General features: G+C 48.6%; 1 protein-coding gene across 3 annotated transcripts in view; it reads left to right on the top strand.

The window, feature by feature from the left end:
• LOC143281211 (uncharacterized) overlaps positions 1-25,000 on the top strand; it is a 113,701-nt gene that overhangs the window by 38,218 nt on the left and 50,483 nt on the right. Inside the window, exon 1 of one of the 3 annotated variants that reach the window (XM_076586289.1) lies at positions 6,658-6,803. The exons of the other annotated variants lie outside the window; for them this stretch is intronic. The gene's annotated coding sequence lies outside the window, so the exon portion shown is untranslated. Of the gene's footprint in view, positions 1-6,657; positions 6,804-25,000 lie in introns of those variants that run through there. 3 annotated transcript variants of the gene reach the window in all.

Consider the following 25,000-nt stretch of genomic DNA (forward strand, 5'->3'; position numbering starts at 1 on the left):
ATGAGGGTGGTGGTTGTAATTGTTATTTCATGAACGGACAGTGTACTGTTTTTCCAGCCGTAATGAGGATGGTGGTTGTAATTGTTATTTCATGAACGGACAGTGCTGTGTTTTTCCAGTTTTAATGAGGATGGTGGTTGTAATTGTTATTTCATGAACGGACAGTGCACTGTTTTTCCAGCCGTAATGAGGATGGTGGTTGTAATTGTTATTTCATGAACGGACAGTGCTGTGTTTTTGACTGACTTGTGTAAACAAAGTGAGTCTATGTTTTAACCCGGTGTTCGGTTGTGTGTCTGTGTGTCCGTGGTAAACTTTAACATTGACATTTTCTCTGCAAATACTTTGTCAGTTGACATCAAACTTGGCATAAAAATAGGAAAAATTCAGTTCTTTCCAGTCATCTTGTTTAAAACAATATTGCACCTCTGGGATGGGCACAAAAAATAAAAAAAGAAGCCTAATTATATGGAAACTGCATTTACTGTTATATTTATATTTTTTGTATTCTCTAAACTTGGCACTTTGACCTCTTATTCTGACACAACAACAAGAGGAGTCATTATTATCATTTTTTGTTCAAACAGGAACTTCTTTTGCTAAGCATGGAATTTTTATTTATTTTGCGAACGTTTTGGTGCAGATAGTAAAAAAGGGAAATTAATCTGTAATTAATGCAAGGGGACTTAATTTATCACAAGTGAGTCTTGAAGGCCTTGCCTCTCTTGTTCCAGTTGTAATTTGGATGGTGACTGTAATTGTTATTTCATGAACGCACAGTGCTGTGTTTTTCCAGTTGTAATGAGGATGGTGATGGTTGTTATTTCATCAACGGACAGTGCATTGTCTCCAGTTGTTGAAATGATATTATTTCATGAAAGGACAGTACATTGCATTGTTTCCTTTTTTTTTTGAAAATATGATAATGGTGATTGCTATGGATATTTCATGAGCGGACCGTGCAATTGTTTCCAGTTGTTAGGATGACGGTGATTGCCATAGTTCTCATTTCCTCCGACCACCATTTTTTCCTCCTCTTCCATCTCTTCTGCCTACCTTTCAATAGTTTTCTCTTTGGTTTGGTTATTGGCTCTTCCTGGGTTACTGAGTTCTCTGTGTCCTGCCTTGTGCGGAGGTTGGAACAGCGCAGATCATGGTTTTGTTTTTGTCCTTGGACCCCGTCTCTCTCCTCTGACACACACGCGCGGCGCACGCGCGCACACACACACACACACGCCCGCGCGCACACGCACACACACACACACACACACACACAACACAAGCGCGCACGCACGCACACACACACACACACACACACAACACAAGCGCGCACGCACACACACACACACACACACACACACACACACACACACACACACACACACTATACGCACGTACGCAGGCACACATACATTTTCTCTATCTTCATGTGTGTCTGCCTCTCTCTGTGTCTGTCTATGACTGTCTGTCTCTGTCTCTCCTTTCTCTCTCTCTTTCTCTCTCTCTTTTCTCTCTCTCTCTCTTTCCCCTCCCGCCTCTCGCTTTGTCCACACGGGCGCTGTGAAGGAAAACATGTTTATTGAAACATTATGTACCTCAAGACGACAGTGAAATACAGAAATCCCAAATAACAACAACGTAAAGACTGACAAAGGCCACGGGCGTTGGATGACAGGGACTCACAGGGAGAGGGGGAAATGAGAGTTTGAGAAAAGTTGTTTGTATAGAGGCAGAGGGGTTCAGTTTGGTGAGCGTGGAAACGCCACAGCCCCACAGATTTGTGTAATTATGAATATTCATAATTTCGTCTTAAGCGAGTGCGTTCTTTCCAACTGGATCAGCCCCAGCTCCGTGTGGTCCTGAGAGAGCCGGGGTTTGATTCCACACACTGCGATGTGCTTTTTCTTTTTTTTTTTCTTTTTCATGGAAACGGGCTTTATTTTCATTCTGGGTCTTCTGCGTTGGTTTTTTGTTGTTGTTATATATATATATATATATATATATATATATATATATATATATATACAGAGCTCTTTCCCTTCCATGTTGTGATTTCCATAGATCAACAGTGTGTTCCCTGTCGCTATCGCTATGACAGTGATGATGATTGTCGTTTTACTTCATCATCCTCTTCTCCCTCTCCCCCCTCTCCCCCCTCTCTCTCTCCCTCTCCCTCTCCCCCTCTCTCTGTTTCTCTCTCTCTCTTCCTCCTCCTGCTCCTTCTCCTTCGCATCTCCATCTTCTTTTCTTATACTACTCTCTCTCTCTTTCTATCACACACACACACACACACACACACACACACACACACACACACACACACACACACACACAACCACACACACACACACACACACACACACTCACTCTCTCTCACTCTCTTTTTCTCTCTCTCTCTCCCCCCCTCTCTCTCTCTCTCTCTCTCTCTTGAATTCACAATAAAGAGCGACGGGAGTTTGAACATGAAAATGATGTTCGTGATTGCTCTTCGAATCTCTCGCAGTTCTGTCCTGCTTCTGGCCGCTGGCAGCACAGTTCGGGAGTGGATAGCAAATCCTTTTTGCATGTCAGTTGGGAGGTCGGCTATTTCCCTCTCTCTCTTGTCTCTCTCTCTCCCTCTGCTCCAGATTCCAGATTCAAACACTCGACTATTGGCCGCCGTTCTTTCTCTGTTTCTGGACTTTGCGATTGGAATGAACTTCCATTTTCGCTTCGTCAAGTCTCCACACTCAGCTCTTTCAAGTCTGGCCTTAAAACCCACCTCTTCCCAAAATAGCCTCCCTTGCCTGCCTCTTGTCTTTAGTTTCTGCAGAATTAGAGTTATGCATGCGTGTGAATGACTGGTGCGAAAGCGCTTTGATTTGTCTCTGCACAAGATCCAGCGCTATATAAATACCATTATTATTATTATTATTATTGCTCCCTCGGTGGGTGTGTGGGGGGACGGGGGAGGGAGGGTGTATGTGTACATAATTCGGTTGTTTTTTTCTAGGCCATATACAACAACGGTGTGTGTACTTTTTCACAACGATGGAACATTACGAAACATACTGACAGATTATCCCTACAGCAGGGTCTTGGGGCTAATACATAGAAATGCCAAACAAGAAAAAACCAGAACAAAATCAGCAAACAAACAGATAACGAGACAAAGCGAAACAAATGCAGGAATGAAGAAGCCAGCTGCTGACAACGGTGGGGAAAATCTACACTGCCAACTTAGCAGCTTTCTCGTGCCTCATACACAGATCGCTTTTTTGTTCTTTCTGAAAACGTACTTTGTCCGCAGCTGTCTTTTGCTTGGAATTCGAGAGTCTGTTGCCGCCAGAGCTAGCGCGCAAAACCATTGGATTGAGAGTCAGTTACCGTCAGGGCTAGCGCGCAAAACCATTGGATTGAGAGTCAGTTACCGTCAGGGCTAGCGCGCAAAACCATTGGATTTGAGAGTCAGTTACCGTCAGGGCTAGCGCGCAAAACCATTGGATTGAGAGTCTGTTGCCGCCAGAGCTAGCGCGCAAAACCATTGGATTGAGAGTCAGTTACCGTCAGGGCTAGCGCGCAAAACCATTGGATTTGAGAGTCAGTTACCGTCAGGGCTAGCGCGCAAAACCATTGGATTTGAGAGTCAGTTACCGTCAGGGCTAGCGCGCAAAACCATTGGATTGAGAGTCTGTTGCCGCCAGAGCTAGCGCGCAAAACCATTGGATTGAGAGTCTGTTGCCGCCAGAGCTAGCGCGCAAAACCATTGGATTGAGAGTCAGTTACCGTCAGGGCTAGCGCGCAAAACCATTGGATTGAGAGTCAGTTACCGTCAGGGCTAGCGCGCAAAACCATTGGATTGAGAGTCAGTTACCGTCAGGGCTAGCGCGCAAAACCATTGGATTGAGAGTCAGTTACCGTCAGGGCTAGCGCGCAAAACCATTGGATTTGAGAGTCAGTTACCGTCAGAGCTAGCGCGCAAAACCATTGGATTTGAGAGTCAGTTACCGTCAGAGCTAGCGCGCAAAACCATTGGATTTGAGAGTCAGTTACCGTCAGAGATAGCACACTGAACAATTGGTCACAGACATTTGCCGTTCAGGTACTTGGTGCACTGATCGGTACATCATGTACCGGATGCAATGGGTAGGTACGTTTGTACTTCTTTCGGGTGTGCGTAGAAGACCGGAAGTCCACAAATATTGACAATAGTCTCCCCTTAAGCCTTTGTAGTGCATCTCGTTTACGCACGTGATGAATAATCAGGTAGTAACTGATCAGGCGGGTTTTGCAGTAGTTGGGGCGGTATGGCGTTGGCGAGGGGGTGGGATGAAGATGTGAAAAGCAGCACTCTGCCCGACCCCTACTGGTGATAAGAAACTCTAGGGAGAGTTGGACAGTACAAGGTTTTCAGAGAAGAAGCCCCCCTCAGTCAAGTGTTTTGGCCCTTAACTCTTTACACTTTGAGGGGGGCGGGCCGCACCCAGGTCACCCGGCCTTTACTGTTCCGAATATACAGACAATGAGTTAGTTAATCAACGGACAAATTGAAGAGCGAAAAGAAGAGGGCAGCAGCTCCTTGATTAAACCGAACAGAAGAAAAGAGCTGGACTGTGACATGATGTCTTGCTCTGTTGCTGACTCAAGGTCTGACTGCAGCGTTGGGGTTTCTGTGACCAAACGGCTTGGTGAGAGAGAAGCGAGGGGGCTGGGTGGCAGAAAGTTAAATCAAACCACGAGACAGACCGCAGATCCGCTCATTTCGTTAGTGGACTGTGTCGCTTCTGGGCCACGACTTGAGATTTGTTGATTGTAAATGTGTTCGTGTGGTAGTTGTTAAATGTTGCTGCTGACCAGCCGCCGTGGCGAAGTGTTTAGCGTTGCGGACTGACGGCTGGGAGGACGCAGGTTCGAATCCCAGCGGAGGTAGGTTTTTCGGCCCGTGGCCGGCTCCTACCTAGAGTTGAGTGTGCTGTGGGCTTAAAATAATGGGAAGACTGGGACCACACAGTCGAGTGTCATCCACTTCAAGGATGCGTTTTTGGGTGTGTTGCTCTAATTACCTGACCAACACTGCAAGTGTCTGTATCTCTCGGGCCTGGTTAACGCCGGGATATCATTATGACAGGAAGCGTAGAGTACAGCCTTGTCACGCAGTCCCAAACCAAAAATGGACCTCCTTAGGAACATTGTCATCATCATCGTCATCCTCCTCCTCCTCCATTATCATCAGTATAAACAAAACAGTCTCAAAGTCTGTGGCCTTTCATGCCCTGCTCTCATGGTGACCTCAGTTTCGATACCCCTCCACTTCCGTGCTTGGGGTGAGTCCTGTCAATGTCTTCAGTGTCGGCAGATTCATGGGGGGCTGTTGTTTGAAGGACGTGGTGGCGGTCTCCACTCTGGTAGGGACGCTCACTCAGTCTGGCTCCGCGACTAAACCATTATTGTCGTTAGTAGGGGGCTTAGTAGGTGGTGTACATTAAATCAGAACAGGCACCACTGAACACCACCGAAGTGACTCAGCAGCAGTGCAGGGTCTCCTCTGGTGTGTGGCCTCCTGGCGACCTAACATCGATGGTTCCCTGCGGACTGCCGACGCTGGAACTGTGACGGACGAACCCGGGTGTGGCCGTGTTTGGAGGAATCTAAATGAGCGGTGTGGGAGAAATGCAACTGAAACGGTGCAGATGATGGGGCAGCAAAAAAAAGAAAAAAAGAAAAAAAATGAAGGGAAAAAAAAAGAGTTGCTGCTGCGTATTATAAATGCGTTCGTTTGCTTTTTTGTTGTTGTTGCTGCGTGTTACAACTGTGTTTGTGTGCTATTATTTCTGCTGCTGCATGGATTGTAATTGTTCGTGTGTTTGTTGTTGTTGTTACTGCTGCGTATTGTAAATGTGTTCGTGAGTTCGCCGGTGTTGTTGTTGCCACTTCGCTCATTGCAATTGTTCGTGTGTTCATTGTTGTTGCTGCTTCTCCGTTGATTGTAATTGTATTAGTATGTACGTTGTTTTTGTTGTTGCTGCTGCTGCATATTGTAAATGTGTTCGTGTATTTGTTGTTGCTGTAGCTGCGTATTGTAAATATGCTATTGCTGGGAAATGTTTTCATGTGTTTATTGTTATTGTTGCTGCTGCATAATGTAAATGTGTTAGTGTTGTTGTTGTTGTTTTACTACTGTATATTGTAATTGTGTTCGTGAGTTCATTGGTGTTTTTGCTGTAGCTGCATATTGTAAATGTGTTCGTGTATTTGTTGTTGTTGCCACTGCTGCTGCTGTGTTCATGTGTTTGTTGTTGTTGTTGTTGTTGCTACTACTGCATATTGTAACTGCATACGTGCATACCTGCATTCACTGGTGGTGGTGGTGGTGGTGGTGTTGCTGCTGCTTTATTTATAATTGTGGACGTGTGCTCATTGTTGATGTTGTTGCTGTTGCTGCATGTCGCTTTTCTGATGGGAGATGGAGAACCACCAACGAAAACCCTTTCTTTCTTTCCCCCTCAGTGGCAACTCTTGGCACTTGGGGAGGGGGTCGGGGGATGGGGGGCGGGGGGGTGCTCAGGGGGAAGGGGGAAGGTTGACGGGTGGAAATGTTATCTGGCATTGGGCGGCGTTTCATTTCCAAGCAACAGACAGAGCGATAATTTCCGTGGTCGTACTGCAGGCGTAGGGGGCGTGCTGACAAGCGACGTACAAACTGACGGACGGAGCGGATGGATGGATGGATGGATGACCGCCAGAGAGCGAGGGGAACGACCGTGGACTGTTCCAGACAGACCTGCCCATGCCATTAGCTGGGTGCTGTGGGCTGTGTTCTGGAGGTGAGGGGTGAGGGAGGGGGCCGGTGGGATAGCAACAACAAAAAAAAAGAGAAAAGAAGATAGATATGCTGGTGTTGTTGTTGTTTGTCGGAATGGGTTCTTTCTCTGGGTGATCTGTGTATACCCCCCCCTCCCCCCCCCCCCCCCCCACGTGTGTGGGAGCGAGGGGTGAGAGGGGTATGTGTGTGTGTGTATCTGTCCGTCTATCTGTCTGTGTCTCTCACTTTTGTCAGTCTTTACATCTGTTTCTCAGCCTGTCTGTATTTCTCTCTGTCTGTCTGTCTGTCTGTCTCTTTTTTCTCTCTTTCAACCTTATATCTGTCTTGTCTGTCACAGTCTGTCTGTCTCTTCCCTCCCCCTCTCTCTTTCTTTCTCTCACCCACGTGTGTGGGGTGGAGGTGGGAGGGGGAACGGGAGTGTGTGTGTGTGTGTATGTGTGTGTGTGTGTGTGTGTGTGTGTGTGTGTGTGTGTGTGTGTGTGTGTCCGTCCGTCCGTCCGTCTCTCTCTGTCTCTGTCTGTCTGTCTGTCTGTCTGTCTCATTCTTTGTCTTTACATCTATATCTCTCACACTGCCTGTCAGTCGGTCGATCTGTCAATCTCTCTCTCTCTTTGTCTGTCGGTCTCTGTCTCTCTGACTGTTCGTCTGTCTCAGTCTCTCTGCTTCTTTCCCCCCCCCCCCTCTCTCTCTCTCTCTCTCGTTCTCTCACGCTCACCCCCTCCGTCTCTGCTTTGTTAATCGATTGGTAAGGTGGTTGAGTGGTCGGTGGTTGGACTGATGAATATTTGATGGCTTCGTTTATTGAATATCGTTGGATAGTTCCTGAATTGGTTTGTTGTGTAATTACAGGGTCGTGTCGTATTTCCGGCTGGTTGCATAAACTTGACATCAGTACTGGGTTCATGAAGGGTGCAACGGGCAGGCAGCCCTCGTCTGTTCTCAACACAGGAGGGGGGAGGTGGCAGAATGCTTAAGACGCTCAACTGCCTCTACAGCCCGTGAGGTCTGGGTTCGAATTCCGCTCTCGACCTTTCTCCCGAGTTTGACTTGAAAATTAAACTGAGCGTCTTGTCGTTCGGATGAGACGATAAACCGAGGTATCGTGTGCAGCACACATTTGGCGCACTGAAAAAGAACCCTTGGCAACGAGAGTGTTGTCCTCTGGCAAGATTCTGAAGAAATCCACTCTGATAGGTAACACAAATATATATATACACATACACTCAAGGCCTGACAAAGCGTGTTAGGTTTTGCTGCTGGTCAGGCATCTGCCTGGCAGATGTGGTGTAGCGTATATGGATTTTTTCCGAACGCAGTAACAAACACAAACTGTTTTTTTAACGCAATGGATATGAAATCACTGCTCCTTTGGTCGGAAAAGGCTGTGAATCCTGACACGTTGGCGGTCCTTTTCACCACGTGTTGTGTAGCCAAACAAAGTCCTTTTCACCACGTGTTGTGTAGCCAAACAAAGTCCTTTTCACCACGTGTTGTGTAGCCAAACAAAGTCCTTTTCACCACGTGTTGTGTAGCCAAACAAAGTCCTTTTCACCACGTGTTGTGTAGCCAAACAAAGTCCTTTTCATCACGTGTTGTGTAGCCAAACAAAGTCCTTTTCACCACGTGTTGTGTAGCCAAACAAAGCCCTTTTCACCACGTGTTGTGTAGCCAAACAAAGTTATTTACACCACGTGTTGTGTAGCCAAACAAAGTTATTTACACCACGTGTTGTGTAGCCAAACAAAGTCCTTTTCACCACGTGTTGTGTAGCCAAACAAAGCCCTTTTCACCACGTGTTGTGTAGCCAAACAAAGTCCTTTTCATCACATGTTGTGTAGCCAAACAAAGTCCTTTTTACCACGTGTTGTGTAGCCAAACAAAGTCCTTTTCATCACGTGTTGTGTAGCCAAACAAAGTCCTTTTTACCACGTGTTGTGTAGCCAAACAAAGTCCTTTTCACCAGGTGTTGTGTAGCCAAACAAAGCCCTTTTCACCACGTGTTGTGTAGCCAAACAAAGTCCTTTTCATCACGTGTTGTGTAGCCAAACAAAGTCCTTTTCACCACGTGTTGTGTAGCCAAACAAAGCCCTTTTCACCACGTGTGGTGTAGCCAAACAAAGCCCTTTTCACCACGTGTTGTGTAGCCAGACAAAGCCCTTTTCACCACGTCTAGACATTATAGAATCTGCCCGAACTCCCTTAAATTCTACCTATTGTTTTCGGAAAAAAAACAAAAAAACCGCACCAAAGAATACTGTTAAAATTTAAGTCCTTGGTTTCTGCTATACGTAGCTCTTTTCATTATTGATACGATTTTGGTTTTTTGTTTGTATTATGAGTGAAATAGTGCTTGTCAGTGTGTATATTAAGTGATTGAACGAATGAGCCAACTCCTTGTTTTTGTCATCACTCTTTTTATATCTATAGGATACGCGTAAAAGGTGAACGTATGTAATGTTTCAATGCCCACAGGGGGCACACGAAATAAGCGCCTTGCCTTGCCTTGCTTTGCTTTGCTGGTCAGTCCCAAGACAAACACCAGGAAATGAGACTACCCATGGCTGATTTTCTTATCAAACACATTCCTACAGAACCCAGTTTTTTTGTTTTTGTTTGTTTTTTTGGTTTTGTTTTAAAATTATATCCATGTTAAGGTCAGTGCTGACACTTGTTCTGTGTATGATGATCTCTCGTGATGCATTTTCATTGGGTGTCAGTGGAGTGACTCGGCATTCAGTGGCTGGTAGAATGTCATGAAACATTCACCAGATCGGAGGTCCATCTGATCCCTCGATAATTCAAGTTGTGTTACAAACGTGTTGCAGTGGGGAGGGTCGGGGCGAGGGGTGGTAAGGGTGTCCTTGTTATTATCCTGTGAGGCTGACGTGCGTGCGTGCGCGCGCGCGCGTGTGTGTGTATGTGTGTGTGATATTTTTTATTTCTAAGGGTAATAGATTAAGCAAACAATACTTTTTTTTTCCATCTCGCCCGTGAAAGGGGAAAAATGGGGGAGAGAGAAGAAAGCTGGAGGCAAACACACACACACACACACACACGCACACGCACCCGCACGTACACATACGCACACACACACACACACACACACACGCACGCACGCACGCACGCACACACACACACACACACACACACACACACACAGATAAAGACAAAGAGAGTGAGAGAGAGGGAGAGAGAGAGAGAAAGAAAGTATGTCAGTGTCAACGCACAATCTCAGTAACCCAACATTGGATACAGCCAGAACAGCAAAAGCCGCACCCCCTGTCTTCAGTTGCAGAGGTCTACCACATTCAGTAAAACTTAGGAAGCACAGAAATGCTGCAACTCCATTTGCACATGAGCTAACCAATGTGTTGGTGTGTGTGTGCATGCGCATGTGCGCGCGCGCGCGCGTGTGTGTGCTTGTACGTGTATTTATTTCAGTGTACTCGAGTGCGTGTGCGCTCGCGAAATAAAATCGATAGGAGTGACTGACAATCACCACAACGACAGAACACCACACAAAATCAACCATCCTGAACATGATCTCTGTTCTGCGAGTAAAGTCGTGCAGAGCTGTAGCCACACATACACAGAGGCATGCTGATTTCCGTGCACCAACTAGTTTGTTTGCTCAAACAAAGGCAGTCAGGGGACAGTAGCTGAGTGGGAAAAATCGTTGCCGATGGTACAGGAATAAAAAAAAAATAGCATAGCTAACATAGTTGACCACGCATGAAAACTTGATCCATCTGTCTGAGCGTATCCAAAGCCCAGTCTATTGTCAACAGTTTGTTTCAGGTGTCGTTAAGCAACACGAAAAACAATTCTGCGTGTTGAATCTATCTCACACACACACACACACACGCACACACACACACACACACACACACACACACACGCACACATTCGCGCGCGCACACACAAACTAACGCATGCGCAGTTCAAATACATACGGGCAATGGGAAATGATTCCTACTGGAACGACATGTGACCCAACCTGATTCTCAAGAAAAGAACATTTAAGAGAACTATCGACATCCAAACAATATCATTAATTTGCAGAACAGACGATGACGACAAAAAGAAAATGGTCACATTGTAGATTCTCCACTGTGTCTGGGGCTCGCCAAAAGAAGGCGGGGCCGAAGCCTCTCTCTCTCTCTCTCTCTCTCTCTCTCTCTCTCTCTCTCTCTCTCTCTCTCTCTCTTTAACCGTTTTAACATTCTCCAACCGAATTCAGGTACCAGTTCACTCTTGCATGGAGTGTCAAAGATCCTCCCCCTTCTTCTCCCCCTCGTCCTCCCTCTCCTCTCCTCCTCCCTCTCCTCCTCCTCCTTCCTCCTCCTTCCTCTCCTTCCTCCTCCTCCTCCCTCTCCTCCTCCTCCTTCCTCTCCTTCCTCCTCCTCCTCCCTCTCCTCCTCCTCCTTCCTCTCCTTCCTCCTCCTCCTCCCTCTCCTCCTCCTCCTTCCTCTCCTCCTTCCTCTCCTCCTCCTCCTTCCTCCTCCTCCCTCTCCTCCTCCTCCTTCCTCTCCTTCCTCCTCCTCCTCCCTCTCCTCCTCCTCCTTCCTCTCCTTCCTCCTCCTCCTCCCTCTCCTCCTCCTCCTCCTGCTTCTTCTCCTCCCTCCTCCTCCCTCTCCTCCTTCCTCTCCCCCTCCTCCCCCTCTCCTCCCCCTCTCCTCCTCCCTCCCCAACCTACCTCCTCCTCCCTCTCCTCCTCTCTCCCACTCCCCCTCCTCCTCGCTCCTCCTCCTCCCTCTCCTCCCTCCTCCTCCTACCTCTCCTCCTCCTACCTCTCCTCCTTTCTCCTCCCTCTCCTCCTCCATCTTCTTTGTCATCGTATTTTACTTCTTCTTGGTCTTCTTCTTCGTCGTCGTCATCTTCTGTCTTGTTTCTTATTTGTTTTTGAAATCTGTTTTTCTCTCTTGCCCGTCTTTGTTCTTTGTTAATGTGCTTTTTACAAGTGAATCGCTTCTGTCGCTTTTTCTTGTATCGTTCCTCTGCCCTGCTTTGCGCTTCTCCCCCCCCCCCCCCCACCCCCTCTCTCTCTCCTTATATCTCAGTGTTTGTTTTAATTGAATGTCCCATCACATTTCATCTTATCTGCTCTCAGGACAGCCTTCGCCCAGTTGAGAACATTTTTTTTATGTTTATTTATTTTTTTCCTCACGAAATATTGTTCATTTTATAAAATACAGCAAACAAAAAAGAAAACATTGAAAAATTGGGAAGAAAAAGGATGACCCACGAATTGAATCGCTGTGTTAATGTGGAGCGGTGGCCCAGAGGCAACGCACCCGCCCAGGAAGCGAGAGAACCTTGAGCGCACCGGCCCGAACCACGGTTCAGCCGCCGACACCTGCCCCCCCCCCCCCCCCCTCCCCCTCCACCAGACCAGAAAGCGGTTGACGCGGAGCAAAAAAAAAAAAAAAGACTCGCTCGCCCCAATTTGCGCAGAGCTTTAATTCTCTCATACGAACGGCGAAAGAGACGACGTTAACAGCGTTTCACCCCAATTACCACCATCAAAATATTGCAAGAGGAAGGCTCTTATACTGAAGAGGTGAATGTTGACAAAGAATACCACAATTCTGACGACGGAAGCCAAAGGTTGGGTCATTCAGACACCCACTGGACATCCGAGGGGTCTGTGTAGAGGAGAAGAGAGGACTGGCCGTACTGAGTGAGTTAACCGGTGCACGTCAACTGAAGCTTTGGTCAGGGGAGTGAGGGATGGGGGAGAGGGTGGAGGAGGAGTCAAGTACTACGGTTCCTACTTTGACCCCCGCCCTCCCCCCCCTCCTGGGGTCATGGGGTCATTATCTCCCCCTCATTTCCTGTCGCGAAGAAGGAAGCGACACGTGCACGAGACCTGGATCAGAGTTTTCTGGGGGGGTGGGGGGGGAGGGGAGGGAGGGGAGGTGAAGGATGTTACTGATCTGGAGGACCATGCGGAATATGACATATTACTGTCTCTTTGTCAGTCTATTTAACAAACTCTTTCTCTGTCTGTCTCTCTCTGTGTGTCTCTGTCTGTCTGCCTGTCTCTGTCTTTGTCTTTGTCTCTCTCTCTCTGTCTCTGTCTCTCTCTCTCTCTCTCTCTCTCTCTCTGTCTCTCTCGCTGTCTCTCTCTCTCTCTCTGGAACTTTTCTTTTTACAACATTCCTGTCCTTGGAATTTAGAAGAGATGCAGTACAGAAAGTTTCGAATGACATTTACGGCAATTTGTTATATGTAACTTGCTAGAAAGCAGAGGGTAAACTGCTCAAAATTCAAGCCATTTCGAGAATGTATTGATTTGATTTTTTGTTTGTTTTTGTCGTTTAAAAAATCATATTGTTATTGTATAGTGTTCATGGTTTTAAGGACGGAGACCAAACAGAGGAATCAGTTGTCATAGTGATTGTTGTCCCCTCTGTCTGTGTGCGTGTGTGTTTCTTTCTCTGTGTGTATTCATATGCGCACGGGTGTGTGTGTGTGTGTGTGTGTGTGTGTGTGTGTGTGTGTGTGTGTGTGTGTTGTGCTCGTGTGCGCGCGTGTGTTTGTTTGTGTGACAGAGAGAGGGAGGAGATGGACAATTATTTGTGTCCACCACACGTGATCTTGCTTGTTTGTACGGTCGTTGTGTGTGGACTGTTCGTAATATTGACGAGAGAGAGAGAGGGGGGGGGGGGAGAGAGAGAGAGAGAGAGAGAGAGATTATTAATCAATGGGTGAAGGTTTTGGGCATTGTCTAGTTATCCAGTTTGTCCACAGACACACACACGCACGCATACACGCACGCGCGCACACACACACACGCACACACACACACACACACACACACACAAAGACCACTCATTTCATCTGGGAGAGAATAAGTCCATCTTCACAGCTGAACTCATAGCAATTCTAATGGCGTTAAATTTTATTACATCCTTTCCGAAAACTATATTTCAGATTCTATTTTGTGTTGATTCTAAATCAGTTCTTCACGCTATTGAACTTTTGAAAGAAACGGTTAGGTATAAAACTCATTATTGAAATCAACCATTTGATTCACGAACTCTTACTAAGAGGCTGTTATGCTGGATTCCTTCTCATTGCGGTTTTTACTATAATGAAAAAGTTGACATTTTGGCTAAAAAAGGGAGCTACAAAATTCATGAAGGAGTCACATTTAAATATCTCGTTTTCACTACAGGAATGTTACACCATGGTAGAAAAAGTCCAATGGTCAAAATTTCCGCTTGAAGCAAAAAACACCGGTAACTCGGAGTTACATAAAGATTTTCAGAAAATGTATGGTTTCATGGAAAACATTACCAAATCATTTCTCTAATCTGCAGATGGAAAATGAATTGTTTTAAGACCAAGTATGTCGGTAATGTTTTTTGCATCTGTGGTGCTCACATAACAGCCGATCATATGCTAACTTGCCATATGTTCAAGTCTCACATCCCTGAACTGAAATCATCTTTAATGTTGACAGTCTTCAGAAGTCCATTGCTAATGTATGACTTTTTCAAATCCTTGTTAGATAGTCCAGTTGATTCGCTGTTACAGTTGTTAGTTTTTCATTAGAAAGAAGTTATATTGTTTTGCTTAAAAAAATTAAACAAACCTTAAATCAATCATTTTCTATGTGCACACACACGCACGCGCGCGCACACACACACGCGCACGCACGCACACACTCTTTCACAGTCGTATGTGTACACAGTAATTTCTTTTCCCCCTTCGATTTTTTCCCTACCCTCGTCAAATATCACTTTCAGTGAAAAGACGTTAAACTAAAGAACGAACAAACGAACGAATGAACGCACGCACGCACGCACGCACACACACACACAGAGAGAGAGAGAGAGAGAGTGAGAGAATATATATACAGATATACACACGGATATGAATCATCACACACACACACACACACACACACACACACACACACACACACACACAGAGTGTCTGACGGGGTTCAAACTCACGTCCACCCAGTCGTCAGGTCACTCTGTGACGCTAAACTTTTCACCTCAGCGATTGTTCCCTGGTGGAAACTGCTGATATCAATGTTATATCATTGTCACCGTGGCGAAGTGGTTAGCATCACGGAGTGACGACGTCTTCGGTTCGAACCCCGTCAGCGGCACAGTATGATTGAGGGATGTTTCGGCCTGTGGCCAGCATCTTCCTAAAGCTAGCTGATCGTGCCTTGCATGTACCGGGCTCAAACAGGGAGACTGCGAACACACACACACATATATATCCAAGTGTCCATTTAGCGGATGCGTTTTTCGGAGTGTATTATTTGACCAACACTGCCGGTAATGTATCCTATTTGTCTTTCACTTTATGTTATTTTTTTCCTCAAGGCCTGACCAGGCGTGTTTTGTTACGCTGTGCTGGTCAGGCATCTGCTTACCAGATGTGGCGTAGCGTATATGGATTTGTCCGAACGCGGTGACGCCTCCTTGAGTCATTGAACTGAACTGCCGGCGTCTGTGTTTTGTATTCAGGCATTACTGACGCCGGGACGTGTTATGAAATGAGGTTCACTCGGCTCCGCGAGCAACGCATCCTTTTTTGAACCAAGACCCAAACAGACCTGAGCTGCTTGGACATTGATAGTGAAACTCATCTCTTATCTCTTACTTTCAGTTCAGTTAGTGATGTTGTCGGGAACCTCACTGGATCTCCATAATAGCATCGTCGTCATGTTCACTCTGATCACACGATGCAGGTTTTCCATATCCTGTGCCCTTTCCTGTTCTCGTATGTTTTGGATTCAAGTAATCTTCCATGTTTGACGGGCGCAGTAGCCGAGTGTTTAAAGCGTTGGACTTTCAATTTGAGGGTCCCGGGTTCGAATCGCGGTAACAGCGCCTGGTGGGTAAAAGGTGGAGATTTTTCCGATCTCCCAGGTCAACTATATGCAGACCTGCTAGTGCCTGAACCCCCTTCGTGTGTATACGCAAGAAGATCGAATACACACATCAAAGGTCCTGTAATCCGTGTCAGCGTTCGGTGGGTTATGGAAACAAGAACATACCCAGCATGCACACCCCCGAAAGCGGAGTATGGCTGCCTACATGGCGGGGTAAATACGGTCGTACACGTAAAAGCCCACTCGCGTACATACGAGTGAAAGTAGGAGGTGCAGCCCACGAAAAAGAAGAAGAAGAAGAAGAAGAATCTTCCATGTTTGTGATGAGTTTGTGTCAAACGTCATCGATGTCGACGTTTCCATGGGTGTTGTTGTTGGAGGGGCATGGTTATGGCCACCACCCCTGTCCACGGCTTAAGCCATTATTACAGTCGGTAGGGAGATTTAGTTACAAGTGGTGGTGGTCTGCGTGTGTTGAATGAGAACAGACACCACCGATCACCGCTTGAGTGAATCGGCAGCAGCGCAGGGTCTCCTCTGGTGAGTAGCCTCCTGAGGGTCTGACTTTGACAGCTCCCTACATGTGGACTGCCGACTCTGGGACTGTGACCAGAACGATTCCGGTTGTGGCTGTGCATGAAGGTTTCAGCGTGTGAATGGCGAGGGAATAATATCACTGAGTTGCAGTTTCACCACATCTGCTAGGCAGATGCCTGACCAGCGGTATAACCCAATGCACTTTATCAGAGCTTGTGTGCATGCATAATGCATATATATATATATATTTATGTACCTGTTCGAGTTTGATTTTCCAGTCAAACTTGGGAGAAAGGGCGAGAGCGGGATCGAACCCAGGCTCAGTTCAGTTTCTCAAGGAGGCGTCACTGCGTTCGGACAAATCATAAACGCTGCACCACGTCTGCTAGGCAGATGCCTGACCTGCTAGCAGCATAACCCGACGGGCTTAGTCAGGCCTGTATTGGCAGACAAGCATCTGAACTATTCTGCCCCCTTCCTTCTTAATTAATACCACTGAAACAGTAATACCACTGAAACAGTAAGAAAGATGAGACAGGAAAAAAAAAGAGTGATCGTGATCACATTCTCGTGTCAACCTCATAAGTGCCTCCCCCCCCCCCACCCCCCAACCCCCAGCCCCTCTCCCCTTCTCCCATATCTACACAGATCCATCGTAACTTGAATTATCAAGGGATTCATTTCGCCTGTTTGACCTCGTGTCTGTTGAATGTTTCATGGCATCCTGCCGCGTAAACGAATAAATGTCGATTCACTTCTCTGATGAAGGGATGTTTGTCAGAGCCCCCCTTCGGAGATGCTGCTGCTGCTGCTGCTGTGTGTGTGTGTGTGTGTGTGTGTGTGTGTGTGTGTATTAGCCGAAGGGAAAAGCTTTCGGGACAGTAGAGACAATATAACATTACCCTTTTTGATTTTAACTTTTCGGAAATTCTATTGTTGCCTGGTGTTGTGTCATTTTCTGGTCTATGTAAAAACGAATTGTGTGGCTGTTTTATATTGTTTGTGCTCGTAAGGACATAGAGCTTCAAGACATGTGGGGTTTTTTTTCGCAGGACGTCTGAATAAATAAATACCCGTTAGGAAAGAGTACAGTGGGGTGGGGGTGGGGGGAGTTTTGTGAAGATGTACGTGAAATAGGAGACAGAACGACATCTTCGACTACAATAGAAACCGATTTTTATTCGTTTCTTTCTTCTTTTTTTTCTTTTCCTTATTTTCCCTCCATCTGTTTTTTGCTTTCCTTTCTTTCTTTCTTTCTTTTTCTTCCTTAATTTCTTTGTGTAATACATTTTCGCCCTATCGTGAACGTGAATCGCTTCACACACGTGCGAAAAGGCTTAAGGTTTCATTGTCCTTCATTATAATCGTTTCTTTTTTTTTTGTTTTGTTTCGGTCTTCCTGAGCTTGTGCATGATAAGCACGTGACAAAAACTACACGGAAAGTGGGGAGGAAGGGGGTTGGGAGAGAGGGCGGAAGGCAGGTGGGACAGCCGTAGGTCTGAAAATAATAATAATAACTCTAAAGTGGAACAAACTGTTCTTCAAGAAAATAGAAGAGTGAGCTATTGTCGTTCAGCGAACCAAACTCCAGCTTCAGTCTTTAGATTTCTCCCGAACAAAAAAAGTACAGACAATAAAATTCCTGGGGAGAAAAAGGCAAGACTTAAACCACATCCCCCCCCCCCACCCCCCACCCTCGCCCCATCTTCCACCCCTCCCACTTTCCTTTCCCTTGATGCTAGCTCTCCATCCCCTCCCACCTTTCCCTTGATGCTAGCTCTTCATCCCCTCCCACCTTTCCCTTACTGCTAGCTCTCCACCCCCTCCCACCTTTCCCTTACTGCTAGCTCTCCATCCCGTCCCTCCCACCTTTCCCTTACTGCTAGCTCTCCATCCCCTCCCACCTTTCCCTTACTGCTAGCTCTTCATCCCCTCCCACCTTTCCCTTACTGCTAGCTCTCCATCCCCTCCCACCTTTCCCTTACTGCTAGCTCTCCATCCCCTCCCACCTTTCCCTTACTGCTAGCTCTCCATCCCCTCCCTCCCCTCCCTCCTTTCCCTTACTGCTAGCTCTCCCTCCCCTCCCTCCCACCTTTCCCTTACTGCTAGCTCTTCATCCCCTCCCTCCCACCTTTCCCTTACTGCTAGCTCTCCCTCCCCTCCCTCCCACCTTTCCCTTACTGCTAGCTCTCCATCCCCTCCCTCCCCTCCCACCTTTCCCGTGCTGCTAGCTCTCCATCCCCTCCCTCCCTCCCCTCCCACATTTCCCTTACTGCTAGCTCTCCCTCCCCTCCCTCCAACCTTTCCCTTACTGCTAGCTCTCCCTCTCCTCCCTCCCACCTTTCCCTTACTGCTAGCTCTTCATCCCCTCCCACCTTTCCCTTACTGCTAGCTCTCCATCCCCTCCCTCCCACCTTTCCCTTACTGCTAGCTCTCCATCCCCTCCCGCCCCTCCCTCCCACCTTTCCCTTACTGCTAGCTCTTCATCCCCTCCCTCCCACCTTTCCCTTACTGCTAGCTCTCCATCCCCTCCCTCCCACCTTTCCCTTACTGCTAGCTCTCCATCCCCTCCCTCCCACCTTTCCCTTACTGCTAGCTCTCCATCCCCTCCCTCCCACCTTTCCCTTACTGCTAGCTCTCTATCCCCTCCCACCTTTCCCTTACTGCTAGCTCTCCATCCCCTCCCACCTTTACCTTACTGCTAGCTCTCCATCCCCTCCCTCCCACCTTTCCCTTACTGCTAGCTCTCCCTCCCCTCCCACCTTTCCCTTACTGCTAGCTCTCCCACCTTTCCCTTACTGCTAGCTCTTCATCTCCTCCCACCTTTCCCTTACTGCTAGCTCTTCATCCCCTCCCACCTTTCCCTTACTGCCAGCTCTCCATCCCCTCCCTCCCACCTTTCCCTTACTGCTACCTCTTCATCCCCTCCCACTTTTCCCTTACTGCTACCTCTCCATCCCCTCCCACCTTTCCCTTACTGCTAGCTCTTCATTCCCTCCCACCTTTACCTTACTGCTAGCTCTCCCTCCCCTCCCTCCCACCTTTACCTTACTGCTAGCTCTCCCTCCCCTCCCTCCTTTCCCTTACTGCTAGCTCTCCATCCCCTCCCGCCCACCTTTCCCTTACTGCTAGCTTTCCATCCCCTCCCTCCCACCTTTCCCTTACTGCTAGCTCTCCCTCCCCTCCCGCCCCTCCCTCCCACCTTTCCCTTACTGCTAGCTCTCCCTCCCCTCCCGCCCCTCCCTCCCACCTTTACCTTACTGCTAGCTCTCCATCCCCTCCCTCCCACCTTTCCCTTACTGCTAGCTCTCCATCCCCTCCCGCCCCTCCCTCCCACCTTTCCCTTACTGCTAGCTCTCCCTCCCCTCCCCGCCCCTCCCTCCCACCTTTACCTTACTGCTAGCTCTCCATCCCCTCCCTCCCACCTTTCCCTTACTGCTAGCTCTTCATCCCCTCCCTCCCACCTTTCCCTTACTGCTAGCTCTCCATCCCCTCCCACCTTTCCCTTACTGCTAGCTCTCCATCCCCTCCCATCTTTCCCTTACTGCTAGCTCTTCATCCCCTCCCACCTTTCCCTTACTGCTAGCTCTTCATCCCCTCCCACCTTTCCCTTACTGCTAGCTCTCCATCCCCTCCCCCCTTTCCCTTACTGCTAGCTCTCCCTCCCCTCCCCCCTTTCCCTTACTGCTAGCTCTCTATCCCCTCCCATCTTTCCCTTACTGCTAGCTCTTCATCCCCTCCCACCTTTCCCTTACTGCTAGCTCTTCATCCCCTCCCACCTTTCCCTTACTGCTAGCTCTTCATCCCCTCCCACCTTTACCTTACTGCTAGCTCTCCCTCCCCTCCCTCCCACCTTTACCTTACTGCTAGCTCTCCCGCCCCTCCCTCCCACCTTTCCCTTACTGCTAACTCTTCATCCCCTCCCACCTTTCCCTTACTGCTAGCTCTCCCTCCCTTCCACCTTTCCCTTACTGCTAGCTCTCCCTCCCTCCCACCTTTCCCTCTCGCTTCAGTCATGAGTTTTCTCCCCTCTTCCTTTCTCATTTTGTGCTGGTAGCTGTGCCCAACACCCGGCCGAGGAGTTGTCCCTGTATGTACGATGTCGCTGGTCTACCTCGGCGGCGATTTGCATAATTATATTGATGAGTTCTTCTCTCTCTCTCTCTCTCTCTCTCTCTCTCTCTCTCTCTCTCTCTCTCTCTCTCTGTTCGTGTTCTTTGAAAACAAGAAATTTTGCCTCGTCTTGTCTCGCCTCAGCCTCTCTCTCTTCCTCTCGCTCTCTCTTTGTACTTCTACCTTTCCACTCCCCTCTTTTAATTCTCACTCACTTCCTATCTTCTCTGTCTGTCTGTCTCTGTCTGTCTGTCTGTCTGTCTCTCTCTTGTTCTCTGCTCTCCTCTCTTAACCCTTTTTTTTTCCTGCCTTCCCCAAGTCTTTGATTATCTGCCCTGGCCCCCACACCCAAGCAGCAGCAGAAGTAGCAGCGGTAGAGGGACGTTAGCGGGTAGGACTGAGAGCGACGTGGGGGAAGACATCAAAAGCCAACCGCCTACGCCAAACCACCTCCAGCCCCCCCCCACCCCACCCCCCTCCTCTCAACCCCACCCTCCTTCCTGTTCCTCCCCCCTTCCCTTCCCCCCCACGGACCCCACCCTCCCTCACACCCCTCCCTTCCCCCAACCCCCACACTCTCGTAACCACGGTTGCCCGATCATCAGAGGAAGAAGCTACGGCTAACTTGTTGCAGCGAGGTGTTGCTGGTCTCACTGTAGTGTAACACACGACACCAACACTGGTTATAGAGAGGGTTCATCAGTTTCGCCCTTTCCCGTTGCGTCCATTCCATGTTCGCCTATCACTCAATAGTTGGTTATCCCTGCTTGCCTATTCCCTGTTCACCTTTTGTACTCGGTTGCTCTTCATCGCTAGAGTGGTCTCTCTGTGTTCGGTGTGTGTGGGTGTGGGTGTGTGTGTGTGAGAGAGAGAGAGAGAGAGAGAGAGAGAGACAAAGCAAGACAAGACAAAGATTTTAATGTCCATTCAGCGTTACAACGCCCTTTTGAAGAGCGTGAGAGAGAGAGAGAGAGAGAGAGAGAGAGACTGAATAGGCGAAACGGTAATGGACGGGAGAAAAAAAAAAACAGGACTAAGAGTCAAACACTCTGGAGGTACTTGGGAATGGCGACGCGACCAAAAGAACAGGCAAAACTGGAATAGGCTAATCGGCCCTGCACCGTTATAGAGTACAACTCCGTGGTGGGCCCCCCCGCCCCCCTTCCCCCGGCCCCATCGCTCCCCCCCACACCCCACACCCGACCCTCTATCCCCGAAAAGGTCTTCACTGGTGACTAAACCTCAGGGAAACCATTCCGTTTCTCGAACGTGTTTCATTCCTGTTGAGATAGTGGTGCTGGTGCTGGAATGACAGTTCTGGATGATAACGGTGCTGACCATCTCTTCGGTCTGTCTGTTGGTTATTCCAAGGTCGTGTGTGTGTCTGTGTGTGTGTGTGTGTGTGTCTGTCTGTCTGTCTGTCTGTCTCTCTCTCGCTCTGTCCTCCTTCCTTTCCTCCCCCCTCTCTATCCCCGTCTGTTTATTTTCTTCTCCCTAATTCTCAACCCCACTCACTTTCTCTGCCCCCCCCCCCCCTCTTCTTTTATACCTCCCTCTCAGTATCCCCGTCCCTCTCTCTCACTCTTTCATTGCCCCCTCTTCTCTTTCCCCCGTCCTTTTCTCTCATTCTCACCCCCCCCCCCCCACACACACACACACTCTCACACACACTCTCTCTCTTTTCTCCCCCCCTCTCTCTCTTTACCCCGGTTCTCTCTCACTCTCTTCCCCACTTTCAACCCCACTCTTTTTTCTTTCTTTGCCACCTCTTCTTTATTTCCCCCATTCTCTCTATCCCCGTCCATCTTTCTCTCTTCCCCGCCCCCAATTCCACTCTGTTTCTCTTCCCTCCTCCTCTTTCTACCCCGTCTTTCTGTCGCCGTCTCTCTCTCTCTCTCTCTCTCTCTCTCTCTCTCTCTCTCTCTCTCTCGCGTCCCTCTTCCCTCTTCCCTCTTCTTCTCTCTACTCCATCTCTTTATCCCCTTCCCTCACTCACCCTTCTCCCTCACTCACCCTTCTCTCTTATTCACCCTTCTCCTCACTCACCCTTTTACTCATTCACCCTTCTCCCTCACTCACCCTTCTCCCTCATTCATCCTCTCCCTCACTCACCCTCTCCCTCATTCCTCTCCCTCACTCACCCTCTCCCTCCCTCACACTTTTACTCAATCTTCCTTTTACTCATTCATCCTTCTCCCTCGCTCACCCTTTTACTCATTCACCAATCTCCCTCACTCACCCTTCTCCCTCATTCACCCTCTCCCTCACTCACACTTTTACTCAATCTTCCTTTTACTCATTCACCCTTCTCCCTCACTCACCCTTCTCCCTCGCTCTCCCGTCTCCCTCACTCACCCTTCTCCCTCACTCACCCTTCTCCCTCACTCACCCTTCTCCCTCACTCACCCTTCTCCCTCACTCACCCTCTCCCTCACTCACCCTTCTCACTCACCCTCCCTCACTCACCCTTCTCCCTCACCAACCCTTCTCCCTCACTCACCCTCCCTCACCCACCCTTCTCCCTCACTCACCCCTCTCCCTCACTCACCCTTCTCCCTCACCCAGTCGTCTCCCTCACCCAGTCGTCTCCCTCACTCACCCTTCTCACTCACTCACCCTTCTCACTCACCCTCCCTCACACCCTTCTCCCTCACCAACCCTTCTCCCTCACTCACCCTCCCTCACTCACCCATCTCCCTCACCAACCCTTCTCCCTCACTCACCCTTCTCCCTCACTCACCCACCCTTCTCCCTCACTCACCCTTCTCCCTCACTCACCCTTCTCCCTCACCCAGTCGTCTCCCTCACTCACCCTCTCTCTCACTCACCCTTCTCACTCACTCACCCTTCTCCCTCACTCACCCTCCCTCACTTACCCTTCTCCCTCACCAACCCGTCTCCCTCACTCACCCTCTCCCTCACTCCCTTCTCCCTCACTCACCCGTCTCCCTCACCCACCCTTCTCCCTCACTCACCCTCCCTCACTCACCCTCCCTCACTCACCCGTCTCCCTCACCCACCCTTCTCCCTCACCCACCCTTCTCCCTCACTCACCCGTCTCCCTCACTCACCCTCCCTCACCCACCCTTCTCCCTCACTCACCCTTCTTCACCCACCCTTCTCCCTCACCCACCCTTCTCCCTCACTCACCCTCCCTCACTCACCCTCTCCCTCACTTACCCTCCCTCACCCACCCTTCTCCCTCACTCACCCGTCTCCCTCACTCACCCTCCCTCACCCACCCTTCTCCCTCACTCACCCTTCTCCCTCACCCTTCTCCCTCACCCACCCTTCTCCCTCACTCGCCCCTCTCCCTCCCTCTCCCTCACTCCTCCCTCACTCACCCTCCCTCTCCCTCACTCACCCTCCCTCTCCCTCACTCACCCTCCCTCACTCTCCCTCACTCACCCTCCCTCTCCCTCCCTCACCCTCCCTATCCCTCACTCACCCGCTCTCTGTCGTCAGTCCCCACGGGCATCTTTCCGTGTTGATCCTTCTCCTCCTCTGCAGCTTTGGCTTCAGCGGTGCTGGTGCTGAAATCACAGAGACTGGGAACGTGCCGACAAAGAGAACAAGGAGGTTTAAAAAAAAAAAAAAAAAAAAAAAAAAGGTGTAGAGGAGAGGAGACAGGGAGGGAGGGGGAAGGAGGAAGAGACAGACAGACAGACAGACCGACAGGCAGGCAGACAGGTGGACTGGTCTATGTCAGTATCAAGGAAGTGTCGAAGAGTGCGGGCTGCTCCATATACGCTGCACCAAAATCTGCTCGATAAAAAGCTGATGTCTAACAGGTACACATATATGATTATATGCTTGCACTCGAGGCCTGACTAAGTGCGTTGGGTTATGCTGCTTGTCAGGCATCTGCCTAGCAGATGTGGTGAAGCGTATATGGATATGTCCGAACGCAGTGATGCCTCTCTGAGAAATTGAAACTGACATTTCTTTCTGTGTTCAAATTTCTGCTGTTCCTAGATGTTACAAGTAAGGTCAGCCAAAGGGAAAAAGTGTGAGAAGGAGTATTACAAGTTAACGTGGTTTAACAGCGCACGTTGGATTCCGAGTTGAGATCAGTCAAAGAGCAAAACTTAGAATGTGTGTGGGTAGGTGGGGAGTTGTGCGTGCATGTGTGTGTGTGTTGGGGGGGGGGTCCTTTTTATGTATCGGTTTCTGTCTCTCTCTCTCCCTCTCCCTTCTTCCCTCCCATTTCTCTCTCTCTCTCTCTCCCTATCTCTCCCTCCCTCTCTGTCTGTCTCTCCCTCTCTCTCTTCCCCCCTCTCTCTCTTTGAAATCTCTCTGTGTTTCTCTCTCTCTCCTTTCTCAGTGACTATGCCTTCACACCGTCTACCATTCAAAACACAAAATGCTTTACGACTTACACTGTAACAATAAAAACAACCGGGTTCCTAATAGGTGTTTCACGTTATATCGTTATGGATTTGGACATGTTTGGGAAAATCAAGGGGTGGACTTTAGTAAGGGATTTTTGTCTCTGTTCAAACAGAGATTAAAAGATTATTTTCTTCAGGGCTGGAATAGTGGTGTTTCAGGAGAACGGTTTTCTTTTTATACTTCATTTAAATCAGTTTCTGACATTCCCCAAGTTGTATTTAAAATAAGTAACATTGTTAGAAAAGCATTGATACGCTTCAGGTTAGGTGTTTCACCCTTAAAAACTCATAGATATC

Source organism: Babylonia areolata, chromosome 4 (genome assembly GCF_041734735.1).
Source record: "Babylonia areolata isolate BAREFJ2019XMU chromosome 4, ASM4173473v1, whole genome shotgun sequence".
NCBI lineage: Eukaryota > Metazoa > Mollusca > Gastropoda > Neogastropoda > Buccinidae > Babylonia > Babylonia areolata.